The sequence below is a fragment of the Anopheles stephensi genome, chromosome 2 (genome assembly GCF_013141755.1).
Source record: "Anopheles stephensi strain Indian chromosome 2, UCI_ANSTEP_V1.0, whole genome shotgun sequence".
Lineage (NCBI taxonomy): Eukaryota > Metazoa > Arthropoda > Insecta > Diptera > Culicidae > Anopheles > Anopheles stephensi.
The window spans coordinates 583,782-598,190 of record NC_050202.1 but is presented as its reverse complement, the minus strand read 5'-3'; the positions used below and the strand labels follow the sequence as shown (position 1 = coordinate 598,190).

Genomic DNA, 14,409 nt, shown 5'->3' with positions numbered 1-14,409 from the left:
GGTAAATAAATACCCATCCATCGATGCTCATTCAAACCTGCACGAGTTCCTTAGCGACTAAGTATGCCTTTTTGCTTCACCTCGCGATTGAAACTCCTTCGGGAGTCGTGAGTACAGCAAGGGAATGAGCAGAAGAAAAAAAAACAACAAGAATGGGGAACGTGCTTGTCGAGGGAAAATACCTGCCATGGCTTGTCACGGAACTGGGAAATTTATTTATTCGTCTATGGGCTACTCGTCTACGGTAGGATCCTCTAGAGGCTGGTCCCCCTTTTTGCTTGAAACGGTCATCATTCATCAGAAAACAGGTGAAGCATGCCAAATGCCCACCTTCCACATCATCAGTCGTATTAGGAGCCGTTTAATGTGATTTTTTATGGGTCCCTCGGTTCGGGCTGGTCCTGTTGTTTTTTTCTTCTTTACCGCTTTTGCTCTTTGACTTTCGCCGTAGGATACGATCAACGCAAAGCGACGCCACCTCCCCGAAAGTCGTTTGTCGGATGATGTGGAAATGAGTAATGGGCTCTTCACCGGTGTAGAACTACCAGCCCTTATCGAAAGTGTTTTTTGTTAATTTTTCGCTAGAAGCACACAGTTCAAGTTGATTTTGTTTTCGTGAGGCGCAAGAGAAATGTATTCAAATTAAAGCATCCGGAAAATGCTCCCAAAGGTGCTGTTTATTTGGATTCCGGAAGATAGACTCCCCATCGCGATGGAAAAAGGCACGGCTTGATGATCATAAATTGTGCTCTACTGGGTAAGGCAGAGAAAAGCAATAGGCAAAATAAATCAATCACAGCAAAATGCGAAACCGATGCGCGTCCGTACCGTTGGTAGACATAAAAATACCAAGGACTCTCTGCTGGCCGTCATTTCATTCCACCGTCGAACGACCGTTGACTGCTTGTAGCGAGATAATTTCTCCACCAGCTTCGGTCTCGGTGAAGCATGCAAAAGGTTTCCCATTTTCCTGTCGCATCAGCTCCAGCGAAGGGCCGCGTTTGGTCCAGCGGCACGAAATGAGTAAGAAATTAATTAATTAATTACATTTTGTATCTTCTGCCTCATCGACTTGATCGAAGACGATTGTCACAAACATGCCCGAGTTTGTGTAGTGAGTGCTCCCGATAGCACCTGGTCCATGTCTTGGGGGAAATTTGTTTTTGTCCGCAAACATCGTTTTTGTGGCATTGTTAGCATCAAGGGAAACTGGACTACCAGCTAAATGATCTATTTAGTGCTGCCATGAAGCGTGGAACGAAAGAGCGATGTACAGAATGCTTTAAACGGGTGAAGCCCAGAGCATCACCATTTTCCTGCATTGAAACAAAAGCTTTAAGAACTGCGTTTATTGTATTTGGTCTAATTTAACGGCAAACTAGACTTGCCAGGCTCTGGTTGGTCTGTAATGTCATAAGAAAGGCGCCCAAAGACCCAAGAATGGTCTTGGTCAACATTGTCTGCATGTTGCCACATCTCCATTATTAGAACTAACAAGTAAAGTGATAAAACATCAATTTGCTTATCGATTCGATCGATTGCCTGTTTGACTCTTCATCTACCGAAGCCATCAATCGGAAGCCATTCGGTTTGAAGAAGTTAATAAACATATCTCTCCAAATCCCTGGAATTTGCTGGGATTCTTTCGACCTCTGACCCCCCATCCTTTAGTGAAGCCAACCTCAAACATGTTACCTGTTTTCTATTCTAGACTGGTCAAAAAACGGCCCCTAACCGTCACGGGATGCTTGACCGGCCGATAGCAGAAGCCATTCCTAGTCGTAAAAAACCCCAACTTCTAATTCCCGTACATCGACGACTTACGAGCACGAGCAGAAGGTCGATCAAACTGAACCATCGCCGTCCGGTGGCCGGAAATTGATGGCATGCTCTTTTTTTATTCCCTTTAAGATTTCCTTATTCTCTTTTCCATTACCTTTTTTTTCGATCCGATCGATTGAAGCCGTAAGTCTTTGCATGGTTGAAGAGCCTGTGCGACACCGCACGATACCGTTCCGTACGATCGGTTTGAGTCAATAAATTTCAATTCCGGTCGCTAGCCAGCTGCCAAATATAAATTCTTTCGTACTGGTAAAGTTATCGCCTCCGGTACGGGACAGCGCTGTTTTACACTTGCCTATGCGCTGCTGACACTGGCCATGGCTGCCGTGGTTAGTGTTCGTAAAGATGACGCAAGAATTGGTTTAGAAAATGGACAACCATACCCACAGCGGTCATCGGAGGTTTTGATGTTTTTGTTCTGTTTTAAAGCACTTTTTACGATGGGTTTTTGAGCGTCCGTTGGTGCGATCCCCGGGAATGGCATAGCAATTGAAAGGTTAACATTAATTTGAAGGGTTTCCTCAAGCATCGAAAACAATAAACCACAGGAGCTCTAGCGGAGCATCCCAAATTGCGCGCTATTTTACGGCGTCCCAAGTCCTGTGGTCAGCTCGCAGCGGGAATTATCGCACCCAGTAAGCAGAAAGGGTATCGTGCGTGGTGTGTTTTTTTTTCAGGTTATTCCAGAAATTTTCAAGAAAGGTTCTTAAGATCAATGGAAAATGGTTTGCCGTCCAAATGGTGATCCAAGAACGGTAATATGATGTCGTATCAAATATTTACTCTTTGATGTAAAATTACATTCAATTGGCGAAAGGCTCACCGTTCCATCTACGCTATCGTCCCCTTTTCGCGTGTGTTAGCTTTAATGAGCATTCCTCCTGATGCGAAAGCAACATTTAATTAATAATTGATCACTTTTATTCATCACTGCGCCTTAATGTGCGCCTTCTACCAACGGCCGACATGAAAGGTTTGCCTTAATTGCGTGGCATGGGCGAGGCGTTGGGCTTTCATAATGTTTTCCAAATAAATGTTATGGCGTAGGTTGCGGTACACTCGCTATTCTTGAATATGATGCCGTTAAATTGTATAACCCTCCCTAATCCTTCATTAGGGATTGGCGGCAATGAGGCAAGTAGAGAAAAGACAAGGAAGGCCAAAGAACATATCCCTAAAAAACAGCTCATCTTTCCCAGTGCCGACAGCAACTACCAGAGCAGGGTATCAAGTACCCTCATTGTGCATTTGGGCATGTTTCTGTTACACTATCCAAATCCGGTGGCGTAAAGGATAAGTGTAGTTTGTACTTTTCCGAGCGTTCGTCGGCAGAATTGATAACGACGGCGCGAACGACCAAGAGTTTTCCGCTCGCCCAAGGAAGCAAGGACAATCGAGGCATAATGCTTCTGCACCATTATCGCATTATCCGCCGGTGTCACGTACGGATGCGGCATCGTAGAGATCTTCAAATATTAAACATTTACACAAAAGTGGAGTCGGTTGCATGGGTGAGCATAATCTTATTTCGATCTGGCTCCAGGTCCGAGCTGTTCCTAGAACGTGGCCACTTTCCGTTTTAACCGAACGTTCTGTCAGCACTGTGCGTTGCGGTTGGTAGTTGATGGTTTCGTGGCTTCGATTGTGAGGGAGTAAAGCTCGTGTAATAAAAAGTACATTTCACTTCCATCACCACCAGTGCATCAATCTGTGCGAAAGGAAGGTGGACTGGTCAAGCTTTAAGCGAGGGATAGAGTCACCCTTTCTACGACGAGCATTAAAGGCGAATAGCGTGACCGAATCCACCCAGCTCGACGGATTATGTGCTCAGTCATTCTGTTCACGGTGATGCTGAGACACACTCTTTCATGGATCATTACAGATTAACCGTCGGACGACTTGCCAGCTTCGTTGTGCAGCGCTACTTTTCCCTCGGGTCGTGCATGATTTCCAGTGAAAAAATGTTCACTCCAACATGCAACGTGCTGATGCTCATTAAAATCTCAACGTGCGTGTTAGGACGATCTGTAAGCTGCTGTACCTGCTCTTATCATCACAAGCAGGACCGTGATGATGTTCAACCGAACTTTCCCCTAAAATAACCACTCTTGGCTAACGATGTTAGAACTAAGTAGAAGGCCCACCGACGGTACTGTTTGCCATTTGCAAATCATTTTAAATCCACTGCTTAAGGTTACTTACACGGAAGGATAATGTACAGTTAAGGGTAGGCGTCATAATGTCCTGATTTTCCGCTTTCCATTATCATTAGCGTGTGTTTCAAGCCTAACTCCCACGCTCGGGCGAGACGCAGGTCAAGCATGTAGAAAGTATCAATCTGAAACTTTTGCTCTAAATTCTTTGGAAATTTTCGTCGTCACCAAAGGTGCAAAATCTTAGACACGTGGTGGTAGTGGTGTGAATCGCTTAAATGAATTGAGCATTTCCTTTACGACGCATGTCGCACACGAACCCCGAGCCGAGCGGCTGGATGTTGTCAGCCTGTCAGACCTTTCAACGATCGATTGTTCATCTTCCTTTTTGCATGTCTGTCGCTTCGGGGCCTGGCTTCTCGTCGAAAAACAACCTTCGCGTAAACTCGAGCGTTAACGCTACTTGCACGCGCTAAGCACCCTGCTTAAAAATGGCTCAAGAAGTTAGTGTCAAATCGGTTGCCTGGCACGAGGCACACACACAACTCGGCGAGGTGTGATGATAAACGATGCTCATAATTTACGACCCCGGCCACTGTTTGGTGGTGAGCCGATGCGACCAAACTTCACGTGTCCTCTTGCTCGTTCTCTCAGACGCACGGCAACGACAACAAACGGCACACGTTCGCAGTTTGCCACGAAAGCACAACCACTCGTAGTTTGCTTCTGTTTTCCATTCCGGTTTCTGGACCCGGTCGGAGAAAACCTATCACGGTGTGTGCCGGTGAGAAGTGAACCATTTATCACCGACCGCCATCACTTTGGCGGGAAAATAGCGGAACCGTGTGCTTTGGATGAAAGTTTTTCCCCGACTCGCTGAGTGGGACTGTTTTTTTTCGTAACAGTTGGGCCTTTCTACGAAGCCGTATGCATTACGATGATACGACTTTAACGATTGTAGTGGAAAAAGTTTTTATTCCATCTTCTAACTAAGTGTGAACCTTCGGAAAAAGAACTAAAGATAGTGCAGCTTGCAGCGGCTGTAAATGGTTCCCGAAGGTAGTTCACCGAACGGTGCGGAACCGAAAATAGAGCACAATAATCGTTTAGTGCAGGTGGTCTAAAAGGTTTCCTGAATATTTTACAGGACATAAGCTAGCTTATGGGAAAGTTTTAGCTCTCTCCATTTATTTTCCTTACGCTTCGTTCATTTGTGGATGGTTACCAATTATTGGTTTTATTAAAAATGCACCAACAGCACAGTGGATGAATTTTTCCTAAAAACTGGACTGCCTCCAATTGTTTTTATATCAAGAATTCTTTGAATCAATAGAGAGTTTAAGAAGGGGAAAACATTTACACAACACCCACTGGCTCTGGTGTTTCAAATCTCGTCAAAGTCTCGATTGTCCTATCTAAACAACTGTAGTACAAACTGTTTTGAAAGGCGTGTCCTCTTTGCGCAGCTTCCGGGGTGTCTTCCTATTGTTCGTAATGAAATTATCCTTATTCACTGTTGACATTTTCACTCAATTTAAAGCCCTTTCTTTACAGCTGTCGATGTTGAAAGGTTGTGATTCAACCTACTAAGAAAACCTTTGTTGCTCGTCTTTTCTTTCCCACCGGTGGAGGAAAGAATGAAAAACTCTTTTATTTTGTCTAGCATAAACAGCCACGTTGTCTTCAAGCAGCGTTAAGTAGAAAAAAGGCAGACAGAAAGGAAGTCGTTTTCCATCTATCTTCCGTCAAGCCTTTGATGGGTTTGTCAATCTTACCCGTGCTTCTTTTCGTTCAGCCGCCCGGGATGCATGCCAGTCGATCGGAAAACTACACAAGCGTGTACATCAACAATCAGTTTCGTCCTGTGAGCGACCTGCCTTACCTGACCTTGCCAGGGACAACAGCAACAACGAAAAGGTCCCAAGGAGCAGGAACCAGCGTAATTTCTTCGAATGGGACTGCTTTTGATCACGGCATTCCTGCGCAAATACCGAGCAGCATCCATCTGCTGGCTTTATCTTTCCTTTCTCGGAACCGGGGCATCCATGTATTGTTGGAAGCGTGATTTTTCCACTACTTTACACGGCACCCAGAATAGCTGAGCGATCGGCAAGCACACGCACACACCAAACGGGACAGCATGGAAGAAGAGGTAACGTTTCACCGAAAGGAGGAAAATGGAACGCTATTCCCTGGAGACTCAAATAAACGCACGCACGATACGATGTCCCCGGCGAACCGTCAGTGGATATCGAGGAATGGAGGCAAAAATCGGTTTCCTGTGCTAAGTGCTATTAGTGATTGAAGATGTTTGTGTTGCATCACAATCTGATCGCTGATGTTGAGTAAACTGTTTATGGTTTGAAAATGATTTCCTTTCTGGTTGTTTGCAAGTATTTGATCGAGAATGCGTAGCTTCAAGTCCTAACCTAATAATCTATCACACAGTCAAGTTGTAGCATTCCCTAAAAAGGACATTCAATTCCTTCCAACTCTGTTAATTTTTGCTATCGATTCCGTTGCAGGCAATCAATAAAGAAGAGTTGATAACAGACAAAAAACACTCTCCTTTCTATGGTACCAGCCAACAATGCGAAACGGGAAACCATCCACCACATGTTTCGGGTTTCGAATTCGATTTCCTCCATCACCATTTCGGGGCCGCTTTTGTCCATCGTCTGTTTTCATTCGGTACGATGAACAAAAACTGCTCATCTTCCGCTGAACGGCACCAAGGCAGCCAGCAGAAGAGAAAACCAACACCAGAAACCCCAATAGTGACTTCGATCCATTAGAAAAATTGATGAGCTTTTCATTGTTTCCTCGGAGCCAGATCATTGGCGGTGTTTTAGGACGGAATAGGAAATGAAATCCCCAGTAACGGAGACACAGAAACCCCTGCTACGGTAAGGTAAGCTATCATTTTGGGATATTTTTAGTCACTGTATTGTTTTTCCGTAGTTTGTCGGAACATCTGCGGAATAAAAGTTCTGCTTCAGGTGTGGTTGAGGCCTCACTTCTTCTACGGGATATTCTGTTTCCAAATGCTGGAATTTAAGTGACGACAGGAAGCAATCCCTATCTCATGCAACGTTTTTTGGAATGTGGTATCGACACAAAAGAGTGTAAGAAAACCATGGAGATGTCCTATTAACAGTGTTCGTAGAAATGTCATTGGATGATGGGAACCTAAATGTGGGACATGGTTTCTGTCCTATTGTTGTCACTGGTCTGCACATTATTGATCCTTCAGGATGGGAATTAGGGAATGCTCTGCTACTGCTCTGCACAGCTGTTGTTGGAGCTGTTAGAGCTTGTTAGAGCTGTTGTAAGGCTCTAATTCCACTTTAAAATAAAAAAATCTGCAAACCATCAGTATCATTGAAAAGGTTTACAATTTTTAATTCAATAAATGAAAGCAACATAAATTGTTACGCATCGCCGTAATCGCCGACAAACAATCGTCGAGTAATTGAATGAAAATCAACATTCCTTCCCACACCCACGTGAATCCGTCCGAGTGTGATAATATAAATTGTTAATTAGATTGGATTGCCAGCCTGAGTGATCGAGTGTAGAAGCCCAGCACAGGGACTGAAAAATATAAAAACAAAAGCGGAACAACTTAATCGCATTATCCTGACCTCAATAATCATTTTGGATGCCACTCGTGAGTGTTTAATGGTTTTGACGTCTCAGACACGGTGCACTTAACATTATTCCAAAATGTGTATCTGGCACCGGCCGCATGCAGTATGAGTCGTGTGGCAAGGATCTTTGATATACGATATCATCCGTTGCGCCATTTTGAAATTCACTGTACCACCGTTCCCACCGGAGCATAATGAAGCAATCATGCGGGCTCGAATCGAACGGCAAATAAATCACTGTCAATTTTCGTCAACAGCATCGACATACGAACAAGGATGCGAGACAAAATGCCAACCGGCGTTGCGACTCACGCGACCAGTACGCATACGAAGACGACATCGACGAACGAAGAATGACAGCTGACAGACAGCGAAGCGTTTGTGCGTTCAAAGGCATCTTTTGCGAGTTCTGCCGCTAGATTTGATAGATCAATCAACGCATAAATCCAATCCCCTGGACAACGACAGCAATGGGGAAAAGACAAGGACACCCGCCGCGTGCAGGCAGCGACAGCAAATTGTTTACAATTCGCGTGCCTTCCACTCGGATTCACATTGCCATGTTCAGCATATTTTTGAAGCCTTGAGAAACCCGAGAAATGCGCCGACAAGATAACCGCCGGATTCGAAGTGCCATTTCGGGCGTGAAGAAAGAAAGTGGAAGTCACAGCCAAAGTCGTTACCATGCCTCGGAGCAGTCGTTAGATCTTCTGCTAAAGCTTGTTGTTATTGCTCTGGCCTGGGGTGCAAATAAACAAACAAACCATTTATCCCACACCGCTATGTGTGCCGTTGTGCTCGACTGTTTCCTTTCGACACTCACATAAAAGACAACAAAGTTTTTTTTGCTTACTTCTGTTTTGCTGACATCTTTGCTTCGATTGATGCGTCTCGTTAAAAGCTCTTTCTAACATTTTATCTTGTGGATATTTAACATACTCAGCAACGTTCTTGTGGCATTGGTTTGTTCTCTTATTAACGACTACAAAGCTCCGCGTGTTCGGTCTCTCTCTCTCTCTCTCTCTCTCTCTCTCTCTGGGGCGAGAGATGAATTGGGCGCAATTTTCCAGGGAATTGTAATCCCATGAATCTTAAGCACCGATAGGCAGAGAGTAGAGAGACCGAGGAAAGGAAAGCTGTGGAAGCTTCATTATTTCCACATTATTCAACCAAATTGTTGAATACATAGCCGCGTGCGTCGGCATGATTTAGCGTTACAGGTGGTTGGTGGAATATTTACTCACCAGCAGCAGCCCTGTCGCTGTCCAGAACAGTGGTTAAATAGCCCTTTGTGTTGCCGAAATGGATTTAAGGGTAGATTATTCCCAGTTTTCCGCGTGCGTCCCATTCATCATGCTGAGTTGCTGCGCCACAATCATCGCTTTTTCTGAAGCAAAATCTCCCGAAAGGCTCCCTCGTGAAGGATTCGAATATCATGCATGTCACATTACATTGTGGTTTTTACATGAGGTACGGTCTCCTTATTTGCTTTGAACAGCGATGGCAGCAACAATGCCAGCGCCATATTTGTCGATGTTCGTGTTGGTGGGCTAGAGCATAAAAATATGTTGGGCCTTTCAAAGGATGGCCGTCTTTTACGTCCTGTGTATGGGCTTTATGGCTTCACCAAGAAGAATAAATAAAAAAATGATTTATTCCCTTCCTCTTTTACCTGTCAAAGCTTACTTATGGCTGTGGTTTTATAGCCATATATGTGTGTGCCTCAGATACAGATCCGGAACCATCTGTTGAGAAGTACACGTTGCGCTGTGTTAGAGGATAAGTTTCTTGCCTAATAACATTATTTTCCGGGTCATCATCGACTAGGACACGCAGTTTGACAGTAGAAAGAGTTTTTTTTTTTGTGTGTGCCCTTGTCTCACGCCCAAAACCGAACCATCTCGAGGAATGCTAGTCAACAACACAATACGAAGCCATCAATTGAATGTTCGCAAGAATAGGATGAAGGCACAACCACCATCATTGGATTTGCGACAGTGGATGGGGCCACCGGGAAGGAGTGGAAACCGATGATGAAGCCGATTCTCTGAAACCTGATCCAAATACACGGGCACAAGGTTTGCTCCATCTACACTTTGATGATCAATTTGACAACAAAAATCGCATTTTGATGTGAGAATCCGCATTGTGCTCATCCCGGGGATATGTGTACCCGTGCCAGGCACCTGGTAGATGGAGACTCCAAAAGGGAATTACATTTCGGGATGGCGGGCGTGAGCACAGCTGCTACCGAGGCTGGAGTTGATTAGGGAATTGAGTTGGAGTAATTTCGATTCTCCCATCCTGGGCCGGTGGAGCCTGGCTACGTGTTTACAACACGCCGATACGTTATTGAGGATGTTTGCCGAGAACGGTAGCACAACATCTTGCATATGGCCCTGTGTTTGTCGGGCTGTGGGATTATTTTTCAATTCCACCTCATAAATTATTCACTCAAAATCCTGCCGCCCAGCAGATTCGTCCTATTTTTCGCACGAGGTAATCTGGCCACATCCGCAGCAGGAAGCCAACCATTTTAAAAACAAACAATCCAACGCAATTTTCGAGAACAATCGTTTATCAGCTTTTTTTCTTCTCTCGCTCATTCCTTCATAAAGATGCTTTAAAGCCTTTGAGCAAAAAAAAATTATGTTAATGCTGCACGTAAGACGTTTCGTAGGATGTCATCAAGGCATTTTTTGTACGGGGAGGGGGGGGGGGGGTAGGTTTTTTTTACCTTTACCGTTCGCTGGCTTAACCAGTTTCTTTTATTCTATCAAAACACCCATTTCCGGCTCTAATCGAGCACCACAATCTTGCGCTGTGGATGGTGGCGGATTCGGAACGGTTTGTACGCGGAACGACAAAAAATCAATTTAACTTTTACCGCCCTGCGCTTCGGTTGGCATTAGAATATGGCTCGAATTTGAAACGCACCAGAGCGGAAGCGTCGTTTAGCTCGCTTTAACTCCACCAAAAAAGACAATACCTGTTGTTTTCTGTATTCCACCTTTCTGCACCAACAGTTTCCCTGCATAACCCGGCGTGGATTGAACGAGACGAGGCAAAACAACGGACCGGTTTGCGCACCTACAGCTGCAGGAAAGGTCTGGCTAGAAAGACGCAATCCAACACCTTCATTTAGTCTCACAAAGCATTACGTCCGTGCAGCTCAGGGCTGTTGAATTGTTTTCCAGCTCGTTGACTAAATTACTTCCTAAACAAACTGACGGATTAAACGGAAACTTTTCCCGAACGATAGCGGTGCCGCCAACGTTCACCACAGACCCGTTTCTTACCGCATGACAACGAAAGTGGAACCGAACGAGCGAGTGATAGCACAGCATGGAAGATTCATATTGGTTGCCGAATTTCGCATAGCTCGGTGTACGTACGTCACAATAGCTTCAAGCGCAACAATCGAACGCCCGGTCTGAAGGATGTCCGAACCCGAAGCCCCTTGGGTTGGTAAACATCTTCTGTCCAGCTGAATCATTATTGATTTCGGCCGTTTGGCCATCGGCATGTGCCGCACCAGGAAGGGGTCGCCGTTGGAAACAAAAGTTTACCCAAAATCATCACACTACGGCATCGAAGCCTAAATCGAACCTCGATTGCTCTCCAATAACGCCATTGTTATCTGTCTAATGGGTGTGCGTTGCTGAAAATAGCTTTTCTGGAATAATCTTTCAACTGGCGTGGTAGGAAAGGGCTGACAGCAGAATGCTTAAATAGTTTCACAAACAACCGCTTCCACCAGAGCACATTTCCAAACAGCGTCACAATTGCTGTTTACCAATTCTGATTACGGCGCGCTGCCGTGGCGAAGTTGGATTTAATGGAGGCGCCCAGTAGCTCATCTCGTTGGCCGTGTCTCGATGGGATAGGAAGAAGGCTTCAGACTGTCAGTTGGCAGTTACAATACAGCAAAATATACTTATTAGAACTGATAACTGCCAAAAACATTGGACAGCGAAAAATGACGGTCGTCTAATGAGAAACGTGGCGTAATGTGTTTACTGAAACGTTCATCGTCAATAACAATGATTGGGCAAATGGTTCTCGGAAAGTTGGTATCCGTGAACGGCATCATACTGTTCTAAATTTATGTGCAAAAGAATCAGAATTATCAAACTTTTTTTCATAATTTGGATAGCTTACAATAAAATGTTTACGATTGTTGATCGAAACACACGCTTTCAGGATTTTCCCTCTGCTTTAATGCAATGTTATTGCGGTTTTCGTTCCTAAGGTTTCGGTTCTCCTTGGACTAAGTGAAAAAGAGCATCGCCGGACGTGCTAATCAACACAAAAAACGAGATCGAAACCCCACAATTTGCGCGAATCTCATGCAAGCTGTTATTGATCAATTCTTCGAACTCAGTGCTTTCAAATGTGCGGATTTCGACCATTTTCGTTCGGTTTCCTACAGTTTTCGCGAAGCTTGGGTTTCACCTGGGGTTGAAATGAATATTTGAATAATACAATTTGAGTCATTGATACCGTGGCGTCTTCGCAGCCATCGTCGATTCGCACCGTTAGGCCGCATGAGCTTATCGCAAGCACTCAGTGCTCAGCACCCCAAAACCACAACACGCCACCTGTCAACGCGGGATACATTTCGGGTGACTGCCAGAAGCGACTCGCACGACGTGCCAGATCCTTCCAGCCCAGGGTTTTCGAGCTCAGTCTGGCTTCTTAGACTGAGCCTCGGATGCTGATCTTTAGCTATCGCATTATATCTCTCTCGCCAGTCACGCCATTCCTGTCGGATCGCGACAATATTTATCACTGACGCGACAAGCGAACGCGCTGCGGGAAAGTAAAAAACAAAACGGTTAAAAAAACATTTCGAGTGAAGTTTAATTCCGGCGAAACGGAACAAAACGTACGGATCCGTCTGGCATCCAAAAAGGAAACCTAATGTGTACGGTGAAAAGTCACGACTTCAGCTATAGTGTTCGGGCGACTCGAGTCCCCTGAAGGTACAAAATTTCAACAAAATAATATTCCAGGCCACGCATCACCCCGGACGTGTCGGGGTGGCGTGGAGCGCGAGAGCTATTTTTTATCATCATTTTACATTTCATCATCAGCTCAACAAACCAACCGACGGCCACTTTCCAAAACCTGCTTTCTTCCGTACAGTTTCTCGGCCCAAAACAGATAGCATCTTTCGAGGGGTTGTCTTTTCTTACGAAGCCGCAAGGCACCCATCTGTAGCATTCTTCGGGGAAGGAAAAAAAGCAATGCGAAGATAGACAAAACATACAACCCAGCCCACAGATGATTGGTCGCTGGGAAAATATTTTTCCTTCATTTAGGTGAAGCTTTTACACGTAAATAGCAAAAAATAAATCATCACAAAAGTCGACCAGAGCTGACATACTAATTCATCTCCACTGAAAGTTCTACCGCCGAGTCGTGGGAATCGAATGAATGGAAGAATAACAGGACGCATGAATGAAGCAGTTTCGTTCGTTTTATTTTGCTTTAATTCAAGTCGGCGAAGCATTGCAAAACAATAGAGCGTTTGGAGGAGAGGCGAGACAGAAATCGTCATGAAGTTCAAAGTTGGATGTACAACCGAACGTTTGACGAGTAGATGAAGGTATCTGAGGGCCCTGCGGGACGATTTATCTCCCAAAAGTCTAATTTTCTCTTCTGATCAAAATAACCTGCCCGTGGCATTGGTGGAACGTGGTTATACTTTAAAGCCAAACAATTTACACTTTTGTAAGTCAACATTTTCTCAGTAATCAAGCAGCTGTGAAAGTGGTCTGCAAATAGTATAACTTGCTCCGAATCATATTCATTCCCTAGAAGCATTCGGGACCGCAAATGTATGAGTGGTAACTGACGCAGGCATTTTCCACGTCATAAATCATCCATCACTTCGTCATATGCACTTTCCAAAGTGCCGGCCAGAATGACGGGAATGACGATAGCTTTATCTTGGTGTGAAAATGTTATCCCAACTTCGAAGAATGGGGTTTCCCAGAAACTATTTTTAGAATTGCTTCACTTTTAATTATCGCTAGATAAAAATGGATGCCTTACTATGATACACTTGTGAGAGGCTGATGATAAAAGATCAGAAATGTACGACATTTAAATAACATTCAACCGTAACTGTTGTTGCTTAATCCTCTGCTGTTATTAAGAAAAGCTTTTAGACCATTACTTGTCCCAATTTCGCTCGGCATGTGCCGGCTAAACTTTTGTCAGGCCGACCCATCTGCTACAAACGATCTTCTTTTTTATTCACAGCATGCTAAAAATTCTACTTTCATTATGCGATGCAGCGCCTCCCCGTTTTTCGTCTGAGCGATCATAAACTTTTACCATTATTATGCTACTCTTCTGGACATCCACGTTCTGCCTTTCGGTGCTCGGGGGCACACTACAATTGCAGTACAAGCCACAGAGGCACGCCGTTCCACTAACAATGTGTCCTAAAACAACTTATAAAATATGAAACGAGGCGTAAAATGGCAGATTTCTTCGTCTAATACCGTGCGGTCACAAATGCGGCCACTTGCCAATGATGATGACATCCAGTGCTGACTCTGTGCGTGACCCAAATCACTCTTCGTCGAATTCTGTCCCACCAGAAAAAGGGGACGTTTTCGTCCGTCCTCTCTCTCTCTCCGGTCTCTCTGGTCTCTCCACCGTGGTAAAGTTTGTTCAAGTACTTCCCGTCGCTTGTGTTATGGCCAAAAACGGCAGCAGGTCCCGGGAAAAATAATGCCTAGCTCGATCGA

At 44.8% G+C, this 14,409-nt stretch overlaps 2 protein-coding genes across 3 annotated transcripts in view; one reads left to right on the top strand and one right to left on the bottom strand.

Moving 5' to 3' along the window:
• LOC118507175 overlaps positions 1 to 14,409 on the top strand; it is a 118,322-nt gene that overhangs the window by 85,119 nt on the left and 18,794 nt on the right. The window contains exon 2 of one of the 2 annotated variants that reach the window (XR_004905609.1): positions 6,521 to 6,906. The exons of the other annotated variant lie outside the window; for it this stretch is intronic. The gene's annotated coding sequence lies outside the window, so the exon portion shown is untranslated. The remainder of the gene's footprint in view (positions 1 to 6,520; positions 6,907 to 14,409) is intronic. 2 annotated transcript variants of the gene reach the window in all.
• Positions 1 to 14,409, bottom strand: part of LOC118507167 (neuropeptide Y receptor type 2) — a 54,021-nt gene that overhangs the window by 33,502 nt on the left and 6,110 nt on the right. The gene's annotated exons all lie outside the window — the stretch shown is intronic.